The sequence below is a fragment of the Apodemus sylvaticus genome, chromosome 3, assembly GCF_947179515.1.
Source record: "Apodemus sylvaticus chromosome 3, mApoSyl1.1, whole genome shotgun sequence".
Classification (NCBI taxonomy): Eukaryota; Metazoa; Chordata; class Mammalia; order Rodentia; family Muridae; genus Apodemus; species Apodemus sylvaticus.
The window spans coordinates 158,970,578-158,998,428 of record NC_067474.1 but is presented as its reverse complement, the minus strand read 5'-3'; the positions used below and the strand labels follow the sequence as shown (position 1 = coordinate 158,998,428).

General features: G+C 38.7%; 1 pseudogene; it reads left to right on the top strand.

Moving 5' to 3' along the window:
- Window positions 1-27,697, top strand: LOC127680430 (RING finger protein 24-like; annotated as a pseudogene).
- The last annotated feature ends 154 nt before the right edge of the window (window positions 27,698-27,851 follow it).

The window sequence follows — 27,851 nt, the reverse complement described above, 5'->3', positions numbered from 1 at the left end:
ATGACGTTTCCTGTCAGGTATGATGCTCAAGGTCCACTTTTCATGCTTCCAGGTGAGTGGAACTGACCTTGGACCCAGAGGCTAGGGGAACTATAAAACACTGAAAACCAGGCAAGAGCAAGGTTTAACAGTATGAAAATGTGCTGTCACTTAGAATAATCATCTGGCACTCTCATCTTGATGTAACACCATAATATCTCTTTCTATTTTCTCACTTTTGAGGGCTTTATGAGACCACCTCAAGCAATTTGGTTTAGTCCAGACCAAGGAGAAATGACTATATCTATTCTTGGATTTTCTGATGCTCTAGAGCAATGGTACTAGCAATGGTCCATCTTTTTAAAAATCTCTACTTACTCACCTTACATTCCTTCTCACTACTCTCTCGCAGTCACCTCCTCCCACAATTCTTCCTCTACTCTCTCCCTTTCTCCTCTGAGCAGGTGGGGGCCCCTTAGGTATCCCCCACCCTGGGACAGCAAATCTCTTTGAGGCTAGGCACATCTACTCCTACTTAGGGCAGTCAAGGTAGTCCAGCTAAGATAACATATTCCCATAGAGGTAACGGCTTTTAGGATAGCTCCCACACTCATTGTTCAGGGCCCAATGAAGTCTAAGATGGACTTCTGCTACATATGTGTGGGGAAGCCTAGGTACCACCGGTGTATGTTCTTTGGTTGGTGGTTCAGGCTCTGAGAGTCCCAAGGGTCTAGGTTAGTTGGATCTTTCTATGGCATAAGAGAATCTCAGAGTTGTTTTGATTTGTATTTCTCTAATGACTAAGGACTTGGAACATTTTCTTAAGTGCTTCTTGGCCATTTGAGATTCCTCTGTTGAGAATTTTCTGTTTATCTCTATGCCACATTTTTAAATTGAGTTATTTGAGTTGTTGGTATTTAACTTCTTAAGTTTTTTATAAATTTTGGACATTAGCCCTCTGTCTGATGTACGGTTGTTGAAGATCCTTTCCCAATCTGTAGGCTGCTGTTTTGTCCTTTGGACAGTTTCCTTTGCCTTACAGAAACTTTGCAGTTTCATGATGTCCCATTTATTAATTGTTCTTAGAGTCTGAGTCATTGTTGTTCTGTTCAGGAAACTGTCACCTATACTGATGCATGCAAGGCCATTTTCCATTTCCTCTTCTATGAGATTTAGTGTATATGTTTTTATGTTGAAGTTCTTGATTCACTTGGACTTGAGTTTTGTGTAGGGTGATAAAAATGGCTCTCTCTTCATCCTTATACATGTAGACCTCTAGTTAGAGCAGCACTATTTGTTGCTTCCTTTTTTCCCACTGTGTAGTTTGGATTCTTTATCAAAAATCAAGTGATCATAGTAAGGTGGGTTTATTTCTGGGTCTTTGATTAGATTCCATTGTCTAGTGGGTTGGTTTCTATAACAATACTATATAGTTTTAATCACTATTGCTCCATAGTATTGCTTGAGAGCAGGGATGGGGATTCCTCTTGAAGTTCTTTGATTGTTCAGGATTGTTTTGGTTATCTTGGGTTTTTTGATTTTCCATATGAAGTTGAGAATTGCTTTTTCAAGGTCTATAAAATTTGTGTAGGAATTTTGATAGGAATTGCATCAAATCTGTAGACTGCTTTTGGTAAAATGGCCATTTTCATTATGTTAACTCTACTTATCTATCAACATGGGAGATCTATCTTCTGATATCTGCCAACATTTTTTCCTCCATGTACTTGAGGTTCTTGTCATAACATATCTTTTACTTGCTTGGTTAGAGTCACACCAAGATATTTTATATTATTCTTGTCTATTGTAAAGGGTGTTGTTTCTGTAATTTCCTTCTTGGCCAGTTTAACATTTGTATAAAAGAGGGCTTTTGAGTTCTTTGAGTTAATTTTGTATCCAGCCAGTTTGTTGAAGCTGTTTATCACATGTAGGAGTTTTCTGGTAGAATTTTTATTGTCACTTATTTATACTATCATATCATCAGCAAATATCTATATTTTGACTTCTTTTTTTTTCTGATTTGTATCTCCTTGATCTCCTTTAGTTGTCTTATTGCTCTGGGTAGAACTTCAAGTAGTAGTAGTGTATTGATTAGCCATGGAGAGAGTGAGTAGCCTTGTCTTGTCCCCAATTTTAGTGGAATTGTTTATGTTTCTCTCCATTTAGCTTGATTTTGTCTATTTACTTGCTGTATATTGCTTTGATTATGTTTATGTATGTGCCTTGTATTTTTGATCTCTCTTAGGCTTGTAACATGAGTATTTGTTTATGTATCAGGGTTACTGTGGCTTTATAAAAATGATCTTGGTAGTGTTCTTTCTATTTCTATTTTGTGGAATAGTTTGAGGAGTGTTGTTATTAGCTCTTCTTTGAAAGTCTGCTAAAAGGTCCTGGGACTTTTGTTTTCGGTTGGGAGTCTATTAATGACTGCTTATATTTCTTTAAGGGTTATAGAACTGTTTAAATAGTCTACTTAATCTTGATTTAACTTTGGTAAGTCATATCTGTCTAGAAAACTGGCATTTTGTTAAGATTTTCCAATTTTGTGGAGTGCAGTCTCTCAAGTCAAGCCTAATGATTCTTTGAATTTCCTCAGTATCAGTTGTTAGGTGTCCCTATTCATTACTGGCTTTGTTTATTTGGATACTGTCTCTCTGTCTTTAGTTTGGCTAAGGATTTGTCTATCTTATTGATTTTCTCAAAGGACCAGTTCTTGGTTTTGTTGAGAGTTTGTATTGTTTCTAACTGTTTTTAGCCCCAATTTGGATTATTTTCTGCCTTCTACTCCTCTTAGGTGGTGCTTGCCTCTTTTTTCTAGAGCTTTTACTTTATGAAAACTTTATAATTTCTTTATGGAATCAGTTGGTGCTATGAAATTTCTTCTTAGCACTGCTTTCATTGTGTTACATAAATATGAGTATGTTGTGTCTTCATTTTCATTGAAGTCTAGAAAAAATTTAATTTCTTTCTTTATTTTGACCTGACTCAGAGATCATTGAGAATAGAGTTGTTCAATTTCCCTGAATGTATAGGCTTTCTGGTGTTTCTGTTCTTGTTGGAGTCCAGCTTTAATTCATGGTGGTCTGATAAGATACAAAGCATTATTTCAATTTTCTTGTATTTGTTGAGGCTTTATTTGTGAAAGAGTATATAGTCAGTTTTGCAGAAGGATCCAGGAGGTGCTGAGAAGAAGGTATACTCTTTTGTGTTTGGGTGAAATGCTCTATAGGTGTTTGTTAGGTAAATTTCATTCATGATGTCTGTTAGTTTCATTGTCTCTCTGTTTAGTTTCTGTCTGGATGGCCTGATGATCTGCCCTGTTGCTCTGGGTGCAGCAGATCTAGTCTGAGGCCTTCAGACTGTGGGATCTTCAGTGAAACAGACAAGCTGATGTTCTGCCCAGGTCGAAGGCTGCTTTTTTCCTTTTAATAGTAACATTTACCTACCCTGATTTTTAGTTACTTTAAAGCCAGAAGCTGCAGGCCTCTGATGGAATTAACACTTGTTGCTTAATAGCAGGGGATTAAGTAAAGAGGCCCTGTGTTCTTCTTTCCACAGGTCCAGGTCCTCTACTTGCCAAATCCTTAGACTGAGAGATTATGTTCCTCCTTATCAGCTAGGGAAAGTCACTTTCAGGAAGAGGGGAAAAAAGGAGACACTTTAAGAAAGGATTCTCAGTTTTATTTCTAAGAGAAAGTGTATGGGGGAAAACCCTATCACACTGTGTGCTCTCTAAATTTCTAAGTTGCTCTTCTAATTTCTAAGTCACTTTGTTGTCCTCCTTCCTCCTCCTAATCTTGCTCTCTCCTTCTGCTGTAATGTAATGCAATGTAATGTAATCATCCCTAGATTTTTCTATCTTTTCTAGGGGAATAGATTGCCTGTTATTTCCAAGCATTTTTTTAAAAGTTCACTAAAAGTTCAAACATAAATTCAAATCATAAATTGAATAAGAAGTTTACAATAGACGTGTTTATGTGTGTCTCTATTAATGTCTGTTATCTAACTAGATATTCGTTATCTGTCACTAGCTCCATCAGTTTATTGAGAGTCTAAAACTATAATTTTTGTAATTAGCTAACATTGAAGTTTTATATAGAAAAACCCAGTCAATACTTTATTTTCTATCTTTGCATTTACAATAAATAGGTAGTTCACTTTTATGACCATTGGTTAATTGCTATACAACCTCTTGGAATGTGTTCTAAGTTGTAAATGCTGTTTTCTATCTCAGAAGCAATTAACTCATGACATGTGAAGACTGGTAGAGTTCTAATTGCAGTTTTCATATCAGAGAAGTCATTAATAGCAGTCCTATTAGAAAGAGCTTAATAATTACTAGTATAGTTTTAGGAATTCTTATTTGGTCATCATTAAGAAGTCTTATTCTCAGATTGTTCTTAGAGGTTTAATGGAGTTCCCCCTCTCCCTGACCTGATTTATGTGTATCTAATTAGCTGGTTTTTGTGGAGTTCTGAGAGACAGGTCAGGACTCTGTCAGAGGGTGGAGGCAGTAGTAAAACTGGATCAGGTGCTCTGCTTACAAGTTCTGAAGTAAGTTCCCCCAGACAGCAGCTCCTTGGGGCTCTGGAGCACCTGAATCATGGCTGTTCTGTGACTGGTGCTTCTATCAGGGGTATCCACGTTATTACTGGGGGTGTTTGTCTGTGTCATCATACAGTACCTTCTCACTGTTGAAATTCCATCTACCCTGAAGCATCCAGCCAAGTTAAGGTTTCTACATTGAATGCACCTGTACCTGTTAACTCTGGTGAGTCTTTCCTTGAGCCCCGTGATAGGTTGAGGTTGCTCTTTGTACTTTATTCTTTGATTACCACTTCCCTGTCTCCTTTACTAGATTCTCATAAGACTGAGTTGGAGAAGTCTCTTTCTTATATCCACTTCTCACATTCCCCATCTCTTTCCCTTCTCACTTTTATTTTCTATGCATTTTCTTCTCCCTTCTATACTTCCTCCCCCCAATTTTTTCCTTCTCCTATGTCCTACTTTCTGGTTTTTTTTTCCAACCAAGATAGCATCTCACAATGTAGTCTAGCCTGGCCTTGGCCTTATACTTGTCACCTCCTAGTCCATTTCCTGTGGGCTGAAATTACAAAGCACATCACTAGTCTTGCCTATGACACTCTTCTGAAGACCAAGAAAATAGCTTCAGCTCCAGTTGCTCCACATTAAAGCCTGATAGATCTAAAAGCTCCTCAGCCACAGCCCCCTCTTGCCCCATTTTTTTCCATGACTTTGTCTCCAGATGATTTCCTTCCATCCATGTGACACCTTGAGTACAGAAATGAATTTCCTCGGTTTTGGGCTAAGCACAGATAAGGCTCTGTTTGATGAAATACATGTTATGCATTCACTCCGTTCTTTAGCTGTGTTGTAGTGGACAATGGTGCCCTGAGACAGGTTTCTGGGATGGAATTGGGGAAGGCATTGGCATTTTTGTAGGTACAGTAGATGTGGGAAACATAGTTTGACCTCATATGAGGTATATTGAGAAAATAATTTCAATGAGACCTGCTGTCCCAAATCAGAATAGTAATTGGGCAGTAGATGGAAATTTTACCTCAGAGGACAGTTGAGGGGGAGGTGCCAAAGTGATCAATGTTCAGGCAGACTTTGTTAATTTGTTTGTGCCTCAGGAGTCTTGTCTGAAATGAAATAATGATAAATTAATCACTAGGTTTGTTTTGTTTTTTTGTTTTAATTTGATATTTCTTTATTTACATTTCAAATGTTATCCCCTTTCTTGGTTCCCCCTCTGAAAACCCCTTATAGGATTCTTCCTCACCCTGATCACCAACCCACCCATTCCCATTCCTTGTTCTGGCATTCCACTATACTGCGGCATCGAGCCTTCACAGGAGGGCTTCACAGCCTCTCCTCTCATTGATGTCTGACAAAGCCATCCTCTGGAGCAATGGGTCCCTCCATGTGCACTCTTTGGTTGGTGGTTTAGTCCCCAGGAGATTCTGGGGGAACTGGTTGGTTCATATTGTTGTTCCTCCTATGGGGTTACAAACCCCTTCAGCTCTTTGGGGACTTTTCTCTAGCTCCTCCATTGGGGACCCTGTGCTCAGTCCATTGGTTGCCTGTGAGCATCCACTTCTTGTTCCCCTGCTCCATGAAAGACATGTGATGGTAAATTTTGGGTTTCAGTGGACCTAGTCAAGGAAGTCTTTTGCATGTACTCGGGCCTATTTTAGCGACAGGATATACTGAAGACATCCCTGATTCAGGTTGGAATTAGATGCGGAAGCAAAGAACTCTTGGTTTCCTGCTCAAGAAGTCAAATTTATGTTCTCTCTTATGCCACAAATACAGTGTGTTATATCCAGTCATACTCTATACTTCTTTTAATATGTAAATTTTATATTCTAATTATAAAAATGCTCTTGATATATCTGAGGATTTACGTAGGTCTGTACAGAATAAATGCAGTTCAGTCATACAGTTATGCACCACGACAAAACTGTTTGGACCTCATCCCTGCTGAAGAAACAGTCATGTCTTTGCTTCTAAGGGCAAGATCACAAGCTCCACTCACATTGTTTCCATACATCCTGAAAATGTTTTTCAACCAAATTCTCCTAAGTTGCTATTTGTAGGCTGACTTCTGTCATGATTTCAGTGTGAGTTTTCAAGAAACATAGGTAAGGCAAGAGGCAATATGTAGGGAACTACAGGGATGGGTGAGCTCTGAATGCTGTGACTTTCCCCTGGAATTACATTCATTAGAATTCCTTTCTTAGCTCCCTGTCTATCCTGAGTTGGATTCTCATAAGCACATGTATGTTGGAAGCATAGGAAGTCACCTGAAATAAGAAAATGTGTTTCTAGGTGTGTGAGCTGATGATTCCATGGGTTAGTCCCAGTGTTACAAAGATCCCCACCCCAGTGTTGTTCAGACCATAAAAGTGATGAGGTGCCAACATTCTTCTATGTAACTATACATTCTCTGGGATCAGGTGTTGTGGGAGTTTTTGGATGTACTGCTTTGACCTCCTGGGTGGGTAATGCTTCCAGGCACCCACCCAGGGAATCTTTGGGTCTTTGAATAAAACACACCCGCACACATTCATGTGCATGTTAGTTAATTTAAAATGCCTTGGCTACCTCAAATGCTGGGCACTATGTTGGGAAGATGTCTTCTCAGCCTCCTGTTCTGGCTAACTGCTGCCATGCCTCTTCCACCAGTATGGAGTCTTCTTGGGTAAGCATTTGTCCAGAGAAACTCTTTAATCTATTAGTTGTTTTGTTCATGGCATTTCATCACAGTAACAGAAAGTAAGTATTCAGTATTTACACCTCAACTCCCAGCAGAATTAAATTATCTATTAAATTTATGCTTGCATCATTCTGCAGTTTCTCTGGACCATATGACCAAACTCTTCCAAAAGAATCCTACAAAACAATTTCAAAGTTCTAACAGCCCCATCAGGTTTAATTAGAACAATGACTCTCCTCCTTTGGTATTAGTTTCCCCTACTATTCCCATTTTTGTTACTTTGACAGAATACTTGGCAAGAACATAGTGAGAAAGTTAAGACTTGTTTTGGTTCATGGCTTTAGTGGGATTTCATCTCATCATGAGGAGTAAAGCTGGAGTTCATGAGAGTGAAAGTGTCCAGCAGGTACTCATAAAGATAAGGAGCCAGAGAATGAAGGCTGGAACCAGAAGCAGGCAAAAGTTTCAAAGGGTTATTTTTGCCTTTCTACATCTGTCATTTAGATCACACATCTTGAAGGCTCCACAGCTTTCAAAACACTCTGTGAATGAGTTGTAGGTAGGTATTCCTCATTCATACCATAGTAATTGGCCAGCTACCATCAGAGTTATAAAGAATTTTAAGAGTACAGGGACTAGAACACTTACTATTTTTTTTTAGCATGTTCTTTTATTGAAAAAGGAAGTAAAAACAATTTATGATAAAATTGAAAATTTACATGAAAAATATTTCTTTTTTCTTCTTTAATTTAATTTTTTATTTATTAAAAAGGAAAGTAAAAACACATTATGATAAAATTAAAGATTTACATGGAAAATATTTCAAATAAACACATTAAAATTGACAATTTTCATGGAAAATTAAAGAGTAAAGTAGTAGACATGTAAAACATTGCTAAATTAATTGAAATAAGGAATAGAAACATATTATTATAGAATTTAGCATTTATGTGGAAAATATTTCTGATAAAATTGTAGAAAAATGTAGAAAAACATGTTAGAACTGAAGATTATCACTAAAAATTTTATATAGATATCATAATTGTAAGTAAAAAAGTATTCTTAATTTGATTGAAAGTGGAATTATAAACATTTTCTGATAAACTTGAAGATTTACATAGTTAAAATTAAAGATTATCATGGAAATTATATAGGTAAAATGATAGGCATAAAGATAATTCTAAGTTGATTGCAGGTGGAATCATAAACATTTTCAGATAACATTGAAGATTTACATGGAAAATACTTCTGGTAAAATTCAAGAAATAGACAAACACGTTCTCTGTGTCTTCTGGTCTCCGCCTCTGGATCTGGAACACCCTCAGGCACAGCGTGCCATCTCCAAACAGTGCAGGAAGCCAGTTATACACCCAGCAGCCAGTGAGAAGGAGACAGCCAGCACAGCCTGCATCCAGAGCTGATCGGGGCCACAGAGGTACATACCCAAATACAACTACAAGAGAGTGGGTCTCGGCTTCCATCTTTGCTTTTGTGACTGTGCAACAGATTGGTAGGCAGGTTTCACTAGAGTAGAGGATCACTTGGGCCACACTATACCAGGGCTCCACCTGCACCCAGGAACTCTGAAGCACCACAGCAATTTGTGCCAGGAGAAAGCAGCTTACTCAGAGTTGCTGAGATAGGCCTACAGGCACACACATAGGAGGGGCAAGTTCCAGCCAGTGACAGCAGGCCCAACTAACACCAGAGATAACCAGATGGCAAAAGGCAAATGTGGGAACATTGCTAACAGAAATCAAGGCAATATGGCACCATCCAAACCTAATTCTCCCACAACATAAGTCCTGGATACCCCAACACACCAGGAAAGCAAGATTTGGATTTAAAATCACAGGTCATGATGCTGATGGAGGGCATCATAGAGGGCTTCAAGAAGGACATAAGTAACTCCCTTAAAGAAATACAAGAGAACACAAGAACACAAGTAAACAGTGAGAAGCCCTTGAAGAACTAAGGGAAAAGCACAACAAAACAAGTAAAGGAATTAAAAAAGTGATTGGAGAATGGATGGAGAGAAGAAGGTTTATAGGACATATGGGGAGGCGGTATCTGGGAAAGGGGAAATCATTTGGAATGTAAACAAAGAATATAGAAAATAAAAATATTAAAAAAAAAAGCCATCCAGATTCTAAAGAAGGACGTAGAAACAATAATGAAATCACAAAGGGAGACAACTTGGGAAATAGAAGACCTAGGAAAGAAGACAGGAGTCATAGATCCAAGTATCAACAACAGAATACAAGAGATGGAAGAGAGAATCTCAGATGCAGAAGATACCATAGAAAGCACTGATACAATAGTCAAAGAAAATGAAAAATGCAAAAAGTTCCTGACCCAAAATATCCAGGAAATCTACAACAAAATGAGAAGACCAAACCTAAGGATTATAGGCATAGAACAGAGTGAAGATTTCCAGCTTAAAGGGTCAGTAAATGTCTTTAACAAAATTATAGAAGAAAACTTCCCTAACCTACAGAAAGAGATGCTCATGAACATACAAAAAGCCTACAGAACTCCAAATAGATTTGACCAGAAAAGAAATTCATCCCCCGTCACATAATAATTAAAACACCAAATGTACTAAACAAAGAAAGGATATTAAAATCAGTAAGGGAAAAAGGTCAAGTAACAAAAAAAAGGTAGACCTATCAGAATTACACCGGATTTCTCACCAGAGACTATGAAAGGCAGTAGAGCCTGCATACCCTAAGGGAACACAAATGCCAACCCAAACGGCTATATCCAGCAAATCTTTCAATTACCATAAATGGAGAAACCAATGTCTTTCATGACAAAAACAAATTTACACAGTATCTTTCCACAAACCCAGCCCTTAAAAGGATAATGAATAGAAAACACCAACAAAGGGAGGGAAACTACACACAAGAAAATGCAAGAAAGTAATCTCCTTTTACCAAACCCAAGCGAAGATAACCACACAAACATAAAAATTACATCAAAAACAGAAGGAAGCAACAATCACTATTCCTTAATATCTCTTAACATTAATGGACTCAATTCCACAATAAAAAGACATAGACTAACAGACTGGATTTGTAAACAAGACCCAACATTTTGCTGCATACAGGAAACGCATCACAGTGTCAAAGACAAACACTACCTAAGAATAAAATGCTGGAAAACAGTTCTCCAAGCAAATGGTCCCAGGAAACAAGCTGGAGTAGTTATTCTAATATCAGATAAAATAGACTTTCAACCAAAAGTCATCAAAAGGTACAGAAGGCCACTTTATACTCATCAAAGGAAAAATCTACCAGGAAGAACTCTCAATTTTGAACTTCTATGCCCCAAATACAAGGGCACCTGCATTTGAAAAAGAAACCTTACTAAAGCTTAAAGTATACATCGCACCCCACACAATAATTTTGGGGGACTTAAACACCCCAGTCTCTTCAGTGGGCAGATAAGGGAAACACAAACTAAATGGAGTCACAGTGAAACTAACAGAAGTTTTGGACCAAATGGACTTAATAGATATCTATAGAACATTTCATCATAAATCAAAACAATGCACCTTCTTCTCAGCACCTCATGGTACCTTCTCCAAAATTGACCATATAATTTGCCACAAAACAGACCTCAACAGATATAAGACTATTGAACTAATTCCATGCCTCCTATCAGATCACTATGGAATAAGGGTGGTCTTCAATAGCAACAAAAAGAACAAAAAGCCCACCTACACATGGAAGCTGAACAATTCTCTACTCAATGATACCTTGGTCAAGGAAGAAATAAGGAAAGAAATCAAAGACTTTTTAGAATTTACTGAAAATGAAGGCACAACATACCCAAATTTATGGGACACAATGAAAGCAGTGCTATGAGGAAAACTCATAGCTCTGAGCACCTACAAAAAGAAGCTGGAGAGAACATACACTAGCAGTTTAATAGAACACCTGAAAACTTTAGAACAAAAAGAAGCTAATATACTCAAGAGGAGTAGAAGGCAGGAAATCATGAAACTCAGGGCTGAAATCAACCAAGTAGAAGCAAAAAGAACTATACAAAGAATCAATAAAAGTAGGAGATGGTTCTTTGAGAAAATCAACAGGATAGATAAACCTTTAGCCAGACTAACCAGAGGGCACAGAGACAGTACCCAAATTGACAAAATCAGAAATGAAAAGGGGAAATAACAAGAGAAACTGAGGAAATACAAAAAATTATCATATCCTACTACAAAAGCCTATACTCAACAAAAATGGAAAATCTGGATGAAATGGACAATTTCGTAGACAGATACCAATTACCAAAATTTAATGAGGATCAGATAGGTCATCTAAATGGTCCCATAACCCCTAAAGAAATAGAAGTGGTCATTGACAGTCTCTCAACCAAAAAAAGCACAGCACCAGAAAGCTTTAGTGCAGAATTCTATCAGATATTTAAAGGAGACCTAATGCCAATACTCTTCAAACTATTCCACAAAATAGAAACAGAAGGACTATTACCCAACTTGTTCTATGAAGCCACTATTTCGCTGACACCAAACCCACACAAAGATCCAACAAAAAAAAAAGAGAACCTTAGACCAGGTTTCCTTATGAATATTGATGCAAAATTCCTCAATAAAATTCTTGTCAACCGAATCCAAGAACACATCAAAATGATCATCCACTATGATCAAGTAGGCTTTATCCCAGGGATGCAGGGATGGTTCAATATATGGAAATCCATCAATGTAATCCACTACATAAACAAACTCAAAGGAAAAAACCACATGGTCATTTCATTAGATGCTAAAAAAGCATTTGACAAAATTCAGCATCCTTTTATGTTAAAGGTCTTGGAAAGAACATGAAGTCAAGGATTATACCTAAACATAATAAAAGCAATATACAGCAAACCAGTAGCCAACAAAAATCTAAATGGAGAGAAACCTGAAGTAATCCCACTAAAATCAGGGACTACACAAGGCTGCCCTCTCTCTCTGTATCTATTCAATATAGTGCTTGAAGTTCTAGCCAGAGAAATTAGTTAACAAAGGTGAAAGGGATACAAATTGGAAAGGAAGAAGTCAAACTATCTCTATTTGCAGATGATATGATAGTCTACTTAAGCATCCCAAAAAACTCCACCAGGGCTCTTCTAAACCTGATAATCAACTTCAGCAAAATGGCTGGTTATAAAATTAACTCAAGAAAATCTGTAGCCTTCCTATACTCAAAGGACAAACAGGCTGAGAAAGAAATTAGGGAAATGACACCCTTCACAATAGCCACAAACAATATAAAGTATCTTGGTGTGACTCTAACCAAACAAGTGAAAGACCTGTATGACAGGAACTTCAAGTCTTTGAAGAGAGAAATCAAAGAAGACCTCAGAAGATGGAAAAATCTTCCATGCTCTTGGATTGGCAGGATTAATATAGTAAAACTGGCCATCTTGCCAAAAGCAAGCTACAGATTCAATGCATTCCCCATCAAAATCCCAACTCAATTCTTCATAGACTTAGAAAGAGCAATTCTCAAATTCACCGGGAATAACAAAAAACCCAGGATACCTAAAACTATTCTCAACAGTAAAAGAACTTTTGGGGGACTAATTATCCCAGACCCCAAGCAGTACTACAGAGCAATTGTGTTAAAAACTTCATGGTATTGGTACAGTGACAGGTCAGTAGATCAATGGAATAGAATTGAAGACCTGGAAATGGACCCACAGAATTATGGTCACTTGATCTTTGATAAAAGAACTACAACCATCCAGTGGAAAAAAGATGGCCTTTTCAACACATTGTGCTGGTTCAACTGGAGGTTAGCATGCAAAAGAATGCAAATTGATCCATTCTCATCTCCTTGTACTAAGCTCAAGTCCATGTGAATAAAGAACCTCCACATAAAACCAGTCACACTGAAACTAATAGAAAAGAAACTGAATGGATTGAATGACTGAGAAGCACCTAAAGAAATGTTCAACATCCTTAGTCATCAGGGAAATGCAAATCAAAACAACCCTGAGATTTCACCTCACACCAGTCAAAAATGGCTAAGATCAAAAACTCAGGAGAAATCAGGTGCTGGTGAGGATGTGGAGAAAAAGGAACACTCCTCCACTGCTGGTGGGGTTGCAAGCTGGTACTACCACTCTGGAAGTCAGTATGGCGGTTCCTTAGAAAACTGGGAATGATACTTCCAGAGGACCCCACTATACCTCTCCTGGGCATCTACCCAGAGGATTCCCCAGCATGTAATAAGAACACATGCTCCACTATGTTCATAGCAGCCCTATTTATAATAGTCAGAAGCTGGAAAGAACCTAATGTCCCTCAATGGAGGAATGGATACAGAAAATGTGATATATTTACACTATGGAATACTACTCAGCTTTTAAAAACAATGGATTCATGAAAGTCTTAGGCAAGTGGATGGAACTGGAGAATGTCATCCTGAGTGAAGTGACCCAATCACAAAAGAACACACATGGTATGCACTCACTGATAAGTGGATATTAGCTTAGAAGCTTGGAATACCCAAGAAATAAGTCACATATCAAATGATGCTCAAGAAGAAGGGAGTGGGAATGGGATAGGAGGCTTTCAGAGGGGAAATGAGGAAAAGGGATAACATTTAAAATGTAAAGAAAGAAAAAGAATTACAAATATAAATGTAAAAAATGAAGATTATCATGAAAAATAATGCAGATAAAATGATAGACATAAAAAATTACTAAATTAATTAAAAGGGGCATTACAAACATTTTCTGATAAAAATTGAAGATTTACATGAGAAATATTTTGTTAGTCTATGTCTTTTTATTCGGGAGCTGATTCCATTGTTCTTAAGAGATGTTAGGGAATAGTGATCGTTTCTTCCTGTTATTTTTGATGTTATTTTCATGTTTGTGTGGGTATCTTCTTTTGGATTTGCTGGGATAAGATTACTTTCTTGCTTTTTCTAGGGTGTAGTTTCCCTCCTTGTGTTGGCATTTTCCATCAATTATCCTTTGTAGGGCTGGATTTCTGGAGAGATATTGTGTAAATTTGGTTGTATCATGGAATATCTTCGTTTCTCCATCCATGATGATTGAGATAGTAGTCTGGGCTGACATTTGTGTTCTCTTATGGTCTGTATGAGGTCTGCCTAGGATCTTCTAGCTTTCATCGTCTCTGGTGAGAAATCTGCTGTGATTCTGATAGGCCCGCCTTTACAAGTTACTTTCTCTTTTTCCCTTACTGCTTTTAATATTCTTTGTTTAGTGAATTTGGTGTTTTGATTATTATGTGCTGGGAGGAGTTTCTGTTCTGTCCAGGCTATTTGGATTTCTGAAGACTTCTTATATGTTCATGGCCATCTCTTTCTCTAGGTTAGGGAAGTTTTCTTCTACAATTTTGTTGAAGATATTTACTGGGCCTTTAAGATGTAAATCCCTGCTCTTGTCTATACCTATATCCTTAGGTTTGGTCTTCTCATTGTGTCCTGGAGTTCCTGAATGTTTTGTGTTACCAGCTTTATGTATTTTGCATTTCCTTTGACTGTTGAGTCAATGTTTTTTATGGTATCTTGAACACCTGAGGTTCTTTCTTCTATCTCTTGTATTCTGTTGTTGTTGACTCCTGAATTCTTTCCAAGGTTTTCTATCTCCAGAGATGTCTCACTGTGATTTCTTCATTGTTTCTACTTCCACTTTTAGATCCTGTGTTGTTTTGTTCAGTTCCTTCACTTGATTGTTTGTGTTTTCCTGTAATTCTGTAAGGGATTTTTGTGTTTCCTTTTTAAAGGCTTTTACCTGTTGATCCATGTTCTCCTGTATTTCTTTAAGGGAGTTATTTAAGTCTTTCTTGAAGCCCTCTATCAGCATCATGAGATACGATTTTAAATCCAACTCTTGCTTTTCTGGTGTGTTCCTAGTGTTTTCAGGAGAACCCAGGATGTGGTAAGAAAATTCATAACTAAAACATTCATCTATTGCTCTGAAGACAGGCATCTGTGTCCCTGTCATATCTTTCCTACATCTGTGGCCTTCTGGTTCTCTGTAGAATGGTGCCCCCTTGTGGCTTGTGTCTCTTGTGCTAATAGCATAACTATACTTCTTTCAGTAGAGCACCTCAGATTCTGTTGGGTTTTGTTAGATATCTCTGGCTGCTGAAATACATTTTTACAAACATACAGGCTTATAATTACCTAGGAGGAATGACATCATGACCATGTGTAAGGTTCCTTACCCAGGGTAAGGTTTATCCACTGCACTCTGGGTATGCATATCCCTGGTATTTCCCTGAAAGTAGGAAACTATACTATATAGTTTTGTTTGTTTTGTTTTGATTTTTATTATATCCTGTTATAAAAACAATACAAAAATACAACTCTTTTAAGTCAAATTTAACCAAACCAGAATAAGCATGTAGGGTGATAAATGACTGGAGGAAAACCTGTCATTCTAATATCTTTAGAGCTTTACATTAAAGCAGAAATAATAGAGAATATATTTCAAATTGTAACAATTTTCAGGTGATAAAGTGTTATACCATTTAGAGGAATTAATAAAATATTACAAACATTTCTCGTTTGATTTAACAAATATTTCCATGTGCACTAGTGAAGGCCAGAACACAATCATCTTACCAATAAGGGGCATGGTATTCTGTATTCTTACTTTTCCTCTTAATTTTTTTATTAGATATATTATTCATTTACATTTCAAATGATTTCCCTTTTCCTGGTCCCTCCACCACCTCTGAAAATCCCATAAGCCATCTCCCCTCCTCCTGTTCCCCAATCAACTCTCTCTAGCTTCCCTGTCCTGGTATTCCCCTACACTACTGCATCGAGCCTTTGCAGGACCAATAGTCTCTCTTCCTTTTTTTGTCCAACAAGGTCCTCCTCTGCTGTCTATGCTTCTGGAGCCATGTGTACTCTTTGGTTGATGGTTTTTGTCCCTGTGAGCTCTGGGAGTACTGGGTGGCTCATATTGTTGTTCCTCCTATGGCACTGCAAACCCCCTCAGCTCCTAGGGTCTTTTCTCTAGCTCTCCCATTGGGGACCCTGTGCTCAGTTCAATGCCTGGATGAGAGTGTCCCCCTCTGTATTTGCCATGCACTAGCAGAACCTCCCAGGTGACAGCTATATCTAGCTCTGGCCATCAAGTACTTGTGGGTATCGATAATAGTGTCTGGGTTTTGTAACTGTATATGGGATGGATCACAAGGTGGGGTAGTCTCTGGGTGGGTTTTCCCTCAGACTCTGCTCCACACTTTGTCTCTGAATCTCCTTCTGTGAGTATTTTGTTCCCCCTTCTAAGAAGGACCAGAGTATCCATACTTTGTTCTTCCTTCTTCTTGGGCAACATTTGATATGTGAATTGTGTCTTGGGTATTCCAAGCTTCTAGGCTAACATCCACTTATCAGTAAATGCATACCATGTGTGTTCTTTTGTGATTGGATTACCTCTCTCAGGATGATATTTTCCATTTTCCCCCTTTGCCTAAGAAATTTCATGAATTCAGTGTTTTAATAGCTGGGTAGTGTTCCATTGTGTAAATATACCAAGTTTTCTGTGTCCATTCCTCCGTTGAGGCACATCTGGGTTCTTTACAGATTCTTGCTATTATAAATAGGGTTGCTATGAACATAGTGTAGCATGTGTCCTTATTACATGCTGCAGAATTCTCTGGGTATATGCCCAGGAATGGTATAACAGGGTCCTCTGGTAGTATTATGCCCAGTTTTCTGAGGAACCATCAAATTGATTTCAAGAGTGGTTGTACCAACTTGCAATTCCACCAGCAGCCCCACTAGTACCTTCTGTCTCCTGAGTTTTTGATCTTAGCCATTCTGACTGGTGTGAGGTGAAATCTCAAGGTTGTTTTAATTTGTATTTCCCTTATGACTAAGGATGTTGAACATTTCTTTAGGTGCTTCTCAGCCATTCAGTATTCCTCAGGTGAAAATTCTTTTTTTATCTCTGTACCCCATTTTTAACGGGGTTATTTGGTTCTCTGGAGTCTACCTTCTTGAGTTCTTTGTATATCTTGGACATTAGTCCTCTGTCGGATGTAGGGTTGGTAAAGATCTTTTCACAATTTGTTGGTTGCCATTTTGTCCTTTTGACAGTGTTCTTTGCCTTACAGAAACTTTGTAATTTTATGAGGTCCCATTTGTCCATTCTTGATCTTAGAGCATAAGCTATTGGTGTTCTGTTTAGGAAACTTTCCCCTGTGCCCATGTGCTCAAGGCTCTTCCCCAGTTTCTTTTATATTAGTTTTAGTGTGTCTGGTTTTATGTGGAGGTCCTTGATTCACACTTGGACTTGAGCTTAGTACAAGGAGATAAGAATGGATTGATTTGCATTCTTCTGCATGCTAGCTGCCAGTTGAACCAGCACCATTTGTTGAAAAGGCTATCTTTTTCCATTGGATGGTTTTAGCTCCTTTGCCAAAGACCAAGTGACCATAGGTGTGTGGGTTCATTTCTGGGTCTTCAATTCTATTCCACTGATCTACCTGCCTGTCACAGTACAAACACCATGCAGAGTATTAGTATTGCTCTGTAATACTGCTTGAGGTTTGGAATAATGAGTCTCCTAGAAGTTCTTTTACTGTGGAGAATAGTTTTAGCTATCCTGTGTTTTTTGTTAATCCAGATGAATTTGAGAATTGCTCTTTTAACTCTATGAAGAATTGAGTTGGGATTTTAATGGGATTTGCTTTGAAGATGTAGCTTGCTTTTTGCAAGATGGCCAGTTTTACTATGTTAATCCTGCCAATCCAAGAGCATGGAAGATCTTTCCATCTTCTGAAGTCTTCTTCAATTTCTATCTTCAGAGACTTAGAGTTCTTGTCACACAAATCTTTCACTTGTTTGGTTAGAGTCACACCAAGATGCTTTATATTGTTTGTGACTATTGTGAAGGGTATCATTTCCCTAATTTTTTTCTCAGACTGTTTATTCTTTGAGTACAGGAAGGCTACTGATTTGTTTGAGTTAATTTCACATCCCTCCACTTTGCTGAAGTTGTTTATCAGCTATAGCAGTTCTCTGGTGGAGTTTTTTGGGTCGGTTAAGTATACTATCACATCATCTGCAAATAGTGATAAGTTGACTTCTTCCTTTCCAATTTGTATCCCTTTGACCTTGTTTTGTTGTCTAATTGCTCTAGCTAAATCTTCAAGTACTATATTGAATTAATATGGAGAGAGAGGGCAGCCTTGTCTAGTCCCTAATTTTAGTGGGATTGCTTCAAGTTTCTCTTCCTCATTTGCCTCTAAATTCTATTTTATTACCCCTTCTAAATGATACTCAAGCATTCTTGCTTGTGACTCCCTCCTTGTTTAGCTTATCTGTGGAGTGTAGCATGGGAATCCTGTATATTAAGGCTAATATCCACTTAAAAGTGAGTATATACCGTGCATGTCCTTTTGGGACTGGGTTACCTCAGTCAGGATAATGTTCTTTCAAGATTCATCCATCTGCTTGCAGCATTCATGATGCCTTTTCTTTAAATAGATGTGCCACATTTTCTTTATCCAGTCTTCAATTGAGGGATATCTAGGTGGTTTCCAGTTTCTAGCTATTTCAAATAAAGATGTTATGAATATAGTTGAGGAAGTGTCTTTGTTGTATGCTCTTCATGTGGGTCCTGAATAACTGGAGTGTGAACTATGCCAAAAGCTGTTGACTATATGTGGGATATATTATTATAGCTGGACTTCCTTGTCTGGCTTCAATGGGAGAGGATGTGCCTAGCCGCAGTGAAACTTGATGTGCTGGTGGGGTACCCACCTGCTCAGAGGAGAAAGGGATAGGGGATCGGGGAAGGCTGTGGGAGGTGGTATTCTGGAGGGGAGAATCAATGAGCAGGATGTAAAGTGACTAAGTAAAAATAAATAAATAAGTAAGTAAATAAATAGGGAAAAAAGATGAAAAAATTACATTGAAGAACAGACCAAGAACATCATCCAACATGATCAAGTAGGCTTCATCCCAAGGATGCAGGGGTGGTTCAATATACAAAAATCCATTGATGTAATCCACCATATAAACCCATTGAATGAAAAAATCCACATGATCGTCTTGACACTGAAAAAGCCTTTGACAAAATTTAACACACCTCATGTTAAAAGTTTTGAAGAAATCAGTGATATAGGGCACATACAGAAAGACAATAAAGGTAGCATACAGGAAGCCAATAGCCAACATCAAATTACATGGAGAGAAACTTAAAGAACTTCAACTAAAATCAGGGACAAGGCAACTCTGTTCACTTTCTACATATCTCTTCCACATAGTATTTGCAGTTCTAGCCAAAATAATAATGCAACTAAAGGAGGTCAAATGGATACAAATTGAAAAGGAAGAAGTCAAAGTATCTCTGCTCCAATATGATATGATAACATACAGAAGTGAACCACAAAATTCTTCTAAAGAACACCTACAGCTGTTAAAATCGTCAGCCAAGTAGCTGTATGCAAATGAACTTTAAAAAAATCATTACATCTTCCCTATACAAACAACAGTTGAGCAGAAAAAGAATTAGGGAAACATCCCCTTCACAATAGCCATGAATAATATTAAACATCTTGATATAAGTCTAACCAAACAAGTCAAAGACCTGTAAAACCAGAGCTTCAAGTTTCTGAAGAAAGAAATCAAAGGAGATATCAGAATATGGAAAGATTTCCGGTGCTCATGGATCAGTGGTTTAACATAGTGAAATGCCCATATTATCAAAAGCAATCTACTGATTCAATGCAATTCCCATAAAAATTCCAGCACAATTTGTTTTACAGACCTTGAATGAACAATTGTCAACTTCATAGGGAAAAATAAAAACCCAGGATATTGAAAATAATCCTGTATAATAAAAGAACTTCTGGACGTATCACCATCTATGATTTCAAGTTGTACTACAGAACAATAGTAATAAAGACTGCATGATATTGGTATAGAAAGAGACAGGTTCATCAATGGAACTGTACTGAAAACACAGAAATAAACCTATATACCTATGGACAATTGATTTTTGACAAGGAAGCCAAAACCATAAAATTCAAAAAGGAAAGCATCTTCAACCAACGGTGCTGGCCTAACTGGATGTCTGCATGTAGAAGAATGCAAATAGATCCATATTTATTAACATGTATGAAACTCAAGTCCTAGTGAGTCAAGGACCTCAATATAAAACCAGATATACCAAATTTAATAAAAGAGAAAGTGGAAAATAGCCTTGAACTCATTGCTATAGGGGACATCTTCCTAAACACAACATCAATGGCTCAGGCTCTAATATCAACATTTACTGAATGGGACTTCATGAAACGAAATAGATTTTCTGTAAGGCAAAGGACACTGTGAACTGGACAAAATGGTAGCCTACAGACAGAGAAAATATCTTTTCCAACCCTCCATCTGACAGAGGCCTAATATCCAAAATATATAACAACTAAATTAAATAACGGGGTATAGAGCTGAACAGAAAATTCTCTACAGATGAATTTTGAATGGCCAAGAAATGTTTAAAGAAGTGTTCAAAGTACTTGGTTATCAGCACAATGCAAATTGAAACAAATCTGAGATTTCACCTTATACATATCAGAATATCTAAGATAAAAGGTAAAGAAAGGGACAGCACATGCTGGTGAGGATGTGGAGTAAGAGGAACACTCTTGAATCACTGATAGGAGTGTGAACTTGATTTACTACTCTGGAAATCAATCTGTTGCTTCTTCAAAACATGGAAATAGTTCTACTGGAAGACATAGCTAAACCACTCCTGGGAATATACCGTAAAGATGATGTACCACACCACAAAAACAATTTCTTAATTATGTTCATAGCAGCTTTATTCATAATAGTGAGAAACTGGAAACAGCCTAGACAACAAAAGAATCAACAAAAGAATGGATAAAGAAAATGTGGTTCATTTACACAATGGAAAACTACTTAGCAGGACATCATGAAATTTGCAGGCGAATGGAAGGAACTAGATAATTAAACCAAGTAACCCAGATCCAGAAAGGCACACCTGGTATTTACTCACTAATAAATGGCTATTAGACATAAAGTCCATGATAAGCATGCTTCAGTCCACAGACCCAAATAACCTAAGTAACAGGCAAGGCCCAAGGGCAGATGCTTCAATATCACTCAGAAAGGGAAATAAAGTTGACATTATGGATCGATGGAGTATGTGAACTAACTGAAAGATGGGCTAGGAAGGGGAGAAGAGGGATCAAGTGTCAGGAGAACTTAGGGAGAGAGAACTGGAAGAGAACTGAAATTGGTGAGGAGGCAGCTCTGTGATGAATCAGAAACCTAAAACAAGGGAATATTCCAGAAACATATAAGTGGAACCCTAGGTCTAAGACTTTTGGCGACAGGGGAAATGGAACCTGAAATTGTTCCCTTCTAACCATGGTAGACTTTCCCTGTAGAGATGTGGACACCAACCAACTACAAAACTTTCAACCTCAAATTTATCTTGCCTACAGATGTACAGGGTTAAAGGATGGAGAGAAGAAGGTTTATGGGACATATGGGGAAGGGGGATCCGGGAAAGGGGAAATCATTTGGAATGTAAACAAAGAATATAGAAAATAAAAATATTAAAAAAAAGATGGAGCAGTAATGGAGGAAATGGCCAAACAATGACTGACCCTACTTGGGACTCATCCTATTAGAGAGACCCAAGCCCTGATACTATTAATGATAAATTGCTATACTTGTATACAGGACTCTAGCATAACTACACTTGGAGAGACCTCACCTAGCAGCTGATGGAAAATATGCAGAGATACACAGCCAAACTTTAGGCAGAGTTTGTGGAAGATTGTGAAAGAGGTGAAGGAAAGGTTGAAGGATCCAGAGAGGTCAAGAACACTGCTCGAAACCCCACAGAATCAAATAACCTGAGCCCATAACAGCTCACAGAATCTGAATCACCAACCAAAGCAAAAGTATAGTGTGGACTTAGACCCCCTACATATATGTAACTGATGTGAAGCTTGGTTTTTCTTTATGTGGGTTCCCTAATAACTGCAGCAGGGGCTATCTATGACTGTGTTGCCTGACTTTGGAGTCCATTCCTCTAACTAGGCTGCCCTGTCTAGCTTCAATAGGAGAATATGTACCTATTCCAACTGCAGCTTGATATGACAAGGTGGGTTGATATCCTTGGAAGGTTTCCCCTTCACTGAGGAGAAAGGGAGGGGCATGGGAGAGGAGAAGAGGGAGTGGAATCTGTAATAGTGATGTACAGTAAATAAATTAATGAAAAAATATAGTCTGTAAATATTCTATGGTCCCCAAATGAGAAGTCAACAGGACCACCAACAACAAAGAATACTTATTTTTCTTTGAAAGTTTCATACACAACATTACATTTTTCAAAATTTGTTAACAATCATTTATTGTTTATCCTACAGGTAGAGTACAAGACTTGAATGACATTCATGGAGCTATTACTGCCAGAGACCTCTGGATTGGTGGAAGAGAGAAATCTAATAATTCTACACTTGCAATAACATCTTAAGTGTTTTCTAATGTCTTGTACAGTGATAGCTTTCAAGGAAGAAGCAGCCACAACTATAAGGAGGAGGAGGAGCAAGAGGGGGAAGGCAGAGGAGGAAGAGGAGGAGGAAGAGGAGGAGGATGAAGAGGAAGAGGGGGAGGAGGAAGAGGAAGAGGGGGAGGAGGAGGAGGAGGGTGTCTATCTCAAGAATATGCCCTCTGAGCTTGTATATTCATGTCATTTGTAGATTTCTGCAGCTTGAAAGGCCAGAGAACATCAACCCCATGCCTCTGCTCAGAATCTCCTCCTCCAGAGGTTATTGCCTCTATAAATCCTTCAAGTCTCACAGTTTTGAGGAAAGTTTTGTTTTGCATCTTGTTTCTCATGAGTCTTTTGCTCCCTCTTGTTGGAAAATTTCTATATAGAAGAAAATGCTCTACAGCACTGCATTTATTTCTGATTTTCCTTTAGCCCTTCCTGAGTTCTTTATCAAAATTCCCTGAGCCTCAAAGTGAGCAATTGCCATCAAGGCTAATTATTGAGCCACTATGCTATAACAACTGTCCCTAGTTTTTAGGAGTATCATTTATGGTTGTTGGACATCTGTGGTACACTACTCATTGCAAAAGAAGATTCTATAGTTGACAGAAAAACAATGATTTATGATCTCACACACAAATGTTCAGAAGTCAGTTAGATAAGCACATCAGATCTATGTTAGCAAACAGAATCATGAAATCTGGAACTATTTTCTCCCCAGCAAGTGGTTTATAGTACAAAACAAAATCCTGAGTGAGGGTTCCATGTTCTTGAGTTTTCCACAATACTCATGCCACAACTTCACAATCTTGCATACCTTGGTTGGCGTTGGTACTCTAGCATGCAGGGACTATACCTGGATTTGCTGACAGTTCTCTCCAGCAGCCCTCAGTTCACCTTCTGGCACAATGAAAGATAACCAGCAAGGTGGAAACCTCTACCTCTAGCCTAGCTTTATTTCTCCATGTACTCCAACCAGACTACATGGTCTCTGTAGCAATAGTCTTATTGTCTTGGCCTGGCATGTATCCAATGGCAGCAGCCAAAGCCTTGATGTTTTATGGGCTCCCATGTGCTGCTCAGGCTAACAAATTGTAGGAAGGCAATCTATCTCTGGCACCTGGTGCTTTTAATTAATGAACTTATGGCCTTTGGCAGTGCCCTTTTCACTCCTGCAGGCTGCTTCTTGTTCTTAGGCTCTTTAACTATTGCTCTAATTATATGTTCAAAAATTTCCCATCCTAGTTAAATAGTATGATAGGTGGAAGTGTCCTAGAATAGGCTTGCATTCAACCTAGATTGACACATCGGTTTATGAAATGACTCCTCTTATCACCATCAATTTTCACCTGTGTCCACACTTACAACAGAGTTGTGTGACATGCTTGACGGTGTCTTTCATATTTATTTTTTTTTTGACCTGGAAATGTTTTCAAGAAGCCCATAATACCTTTCACACAGGCATATTTGCACCCCTCCCCCAAAATGCATAGGTTCTTTACAGTATACTTCTTAGTCACTTGTGTATATGTTCCATCAATATCTCTTATCACTCTTGTGGTAAAAGTCCACAGCCATTTAGCCTTTCCAACGATGATAGAAACCATCAGAAAAAGATGATCTTAGGCTTATTAAAAGTTTCTTGTGCGTGACTGTTGTAGGTCCATATGTTACCTCTATTTACCAAGTTAGTTATACAGTGGGTGGGCAACTTGGGCAAGGTGGGTGTGAAAACCTGCCGATATCCCAGGATCCAAGGATACCTGCATCTCTTTTACATTTGTAGACACTGGGTATTATAGGATTTTCTCAATTACTTGCCTTTCTGGACCATAATATTTCCAAGGATTTTAAAGCTATGCCTGGTCTTTGCACCCTATGTGGATTGATCTCTCATCCTCTGTCATCATGTCTTTAGGTGCACCTGTCTGTCATTTAGATGCATTTGTAAGCTTGTAGATTACTAAAGGATTATCTGTCTGTCATCTAAGCAATGGATTGTTTTTAACATAGGATGGGTCGAATAATAAGGCATGGTCCTGTGTCACCATTGATGACAAATAGTGGGAGTGTTAAGATTATTCTGGGGTATGAATCTCAAGGTCCACTGTTGATGGTTATGGGTGAATGGAATTTGACCTTGAGATTTAGGAGCAAAGGGAACACTAAAATACTAAAAAGTATACATAGACAAGGTCTAATAGCATGAAAAATGTTTTATCATTTATCTTAATTATCTGGCTCTCTCATTCTGAGTCACTTCCATGGGGTCTCTGTCTGCTTCCTTTGTGGGCCTGATGGGACCACCTCAAGCTGGTTGTTTTCACCTGGGCCAAGGAAGAATGGCTCTATGTATTCTTGCATTTTGGGAAGCCATTGATCAATGATAGCAAAAATGGACCATCTTATGTCACATGTTAGTCCAAAATCAAGTGTGCCTGTGTTCATAAGACAGAAAATCTATTTTTTTAATGGGGTTATTTTGTTCTCTGGAGTCTAACTTCTTGAGTTCTTTGTATATATTGGATATTAGCCCTCTATCAAATGTAGCATTGGTAAAGATCTCTTCCCAATCTGTTGGTTACCGTTTTGTCCTATTGACAGTGTCCTTTGCCTTACAGAAGCTTTGCAATTTTATGAGGTTCCATTTGTGTATAGTTGGTCTTAGAGCCTGAGCCATTGGTGTACTGTTCAGTAAATTTTCTCCTGTGTTAATATGTTCAAGGCTCTTTCCCACTTTCTCTTCCATTAGATTTAGTGAATCTGGTTTTATGTGGAGGTCCTTGATCCATTTGTACTTGAGCTTTGTATAAGGAGTTAAAAATGGATTTATTTGGATTCTTTTACATGATGACCTCCAGTTGAACCAGCATCATTTGTTGAAAATGCTGTCTTTTTTTCTTGAGGAAACTTGAATGGTAGAAAAAGCACCTAAAAAATGTTCAGCATCCTCAGTCATGGGGGAAATGCAAATCAAAACCACCCTGAGATTCCACCTCAAATGAGTGAGAATGGCTAAGATCAAAAACTCAGGTGAAAGCAGATACTGGCAAGGATGTGGAGAAAGAGGAACATTCCTCCATTGCTGGTGAGATTGCAAGCTGGTACAATTACTGAAAATGAGTCTGGCAGTTCCTCAGAAAATTGGACATAGTATTACCTGAGGATCCAGCCATTCCACTTCTTGGCACATACCCAAAAGATGCTCCAACTATAACAAGGACACATGCTCCACTATGTTCATAGCAGCCTTATTTATAATAGCCAGAAGCTGGAAAGAACCCAGATGTCCCTCAGCAGAGGAATGGATACAGAAAATGTGGTACATTTACACAATGGAGTACTACTCAGCTACTAAAAACAATGAATTCATGAGATTCTTAGGCAAATGGATGGAATTAGAAAATATCATTCTGGGTTGAGAAGCACCTAAAGAAATGTTCAATATCCTTAGTCATCAGGGAAATGCAAATCAAAACAACCTTGAGATTTCTCCTCATACCAGTCAGAATGGCTAAGATCAAAAACTCAGGAGAAAACAGGTGCTGGTGAGGATGTGGAGAAAGAGGAACACTCCTCCACTGCTGGTGGGGTTGCAAGCTGGTACTACCACTCTGGAAGTCAGAATGGGGGTTCCTCAGAAAACTGGGAATGATACTTCCAGAGGACCCTGCTATATCACTCCTGGGCATATACCCAGAGGATTCCCCAGCATGTAATAAGGATACATGCTCCACTATGTTCATAGCAGCCCTATTTATAATAGCCAGAAGCTGGAAAGAACCCAGATATTCCTCAACGGAGGAATGGATACAGTGGTATATATACACAATGGAGTTCTATTCAGCCGTTAGAAACAATGAATTAATGAAATTCTTAGACAAATGGATGGAACTGGACATCATCCTAAGTAAGGTAACACAGCCTCAAAAGAACACTCATGGTATGCACTCAATGATAAATGGATATTAGCCTAGAATCTTGGAATACCCAAGACACAATACACATATCAAATGATGCCCAAGAAGAAGGAAGGAGTGGCCCCCGGTCCTGGAAAAGCTCAGTGCAGCAGTGTCGGGGAATACCAGGACAGGGAAGTGGGAAGGGGTGGATTGGGGAACAGGGGGAGGGAAGAGGTCTTATTTGCCTTTCGGGGAGCGGGGGGGGGGATTCCCTTTACCCAGGAAAGGGAAAATCACTTGAAATGTAAATAAAGAATACATCGAATAAAAAAAAAGAAAAAGAAAATATCATTCTGCCCGCCCCTCTCAGGGCCTCAGCTAAGCAGTTGCTACCACCTGCTCAGCAGCTCGGACTCAGATGCAGCTAGCTAGCAGTTTTGCAGCACGAAAGTTGACTCTGGGCACTGCCACGTGCTACCCTGCTGTCCACCACCCATGACTTCTCAGTGTAGCTTTGACTGTCCTGGAAGTGGCTCTGTAGATCAGGCTAGCCTCTGCCTCCTGAGTTCTGGAACTAAACAGTTCATCCCTGAGCTCCGATTTTCGACATTGTAACTTCAGGATGCCTTATATTGGGTTCCAGAATGTGCCTCTCAACACACACATTGTGGTTTTTGGCACTGCTGTCTTCACCCTTAGTTTACTTTTCTGTTGTTTCTTGACTAAGCTGAAACACTAAGCACACAAAGAATTTTATGCCTACAAATAGGTTATATTAAAAAAAAAGTAAAAGAACTTAATTTACAGGAGTTCTGTAAATGTCTAGGAGCTGTGTGTCTAGGAGATTTCAAGCCTCGTGATCAACTGGGGATTTGTCCATGTGAGCAGGCCTTTCACAGAAAGTGCCTCGTTAAAGTGTCTGGAAGTCCGGAAACTGTGTCAGCTGTGCAACATGCTGGTGCTGCAGCTGGTCCAGTTGCTCAGTGAACAGGACTGCGGTCCCCCACAGGAGCCCCTCCCTAGAGCAGAGAATATTGTATAGCTTGCTGCAAGGATCAGACTGCTGTTGGACACATCAGTATGGAGCCAGAAGGAACACGAGCAGACTCCATCTTGGCTGCTCTCTGCCTGGAGCACCCACTGTCAGTTCCTTTGCCTTATGAGCGGAGATCCTAGGCGTCTGGGTCTTGTGACAA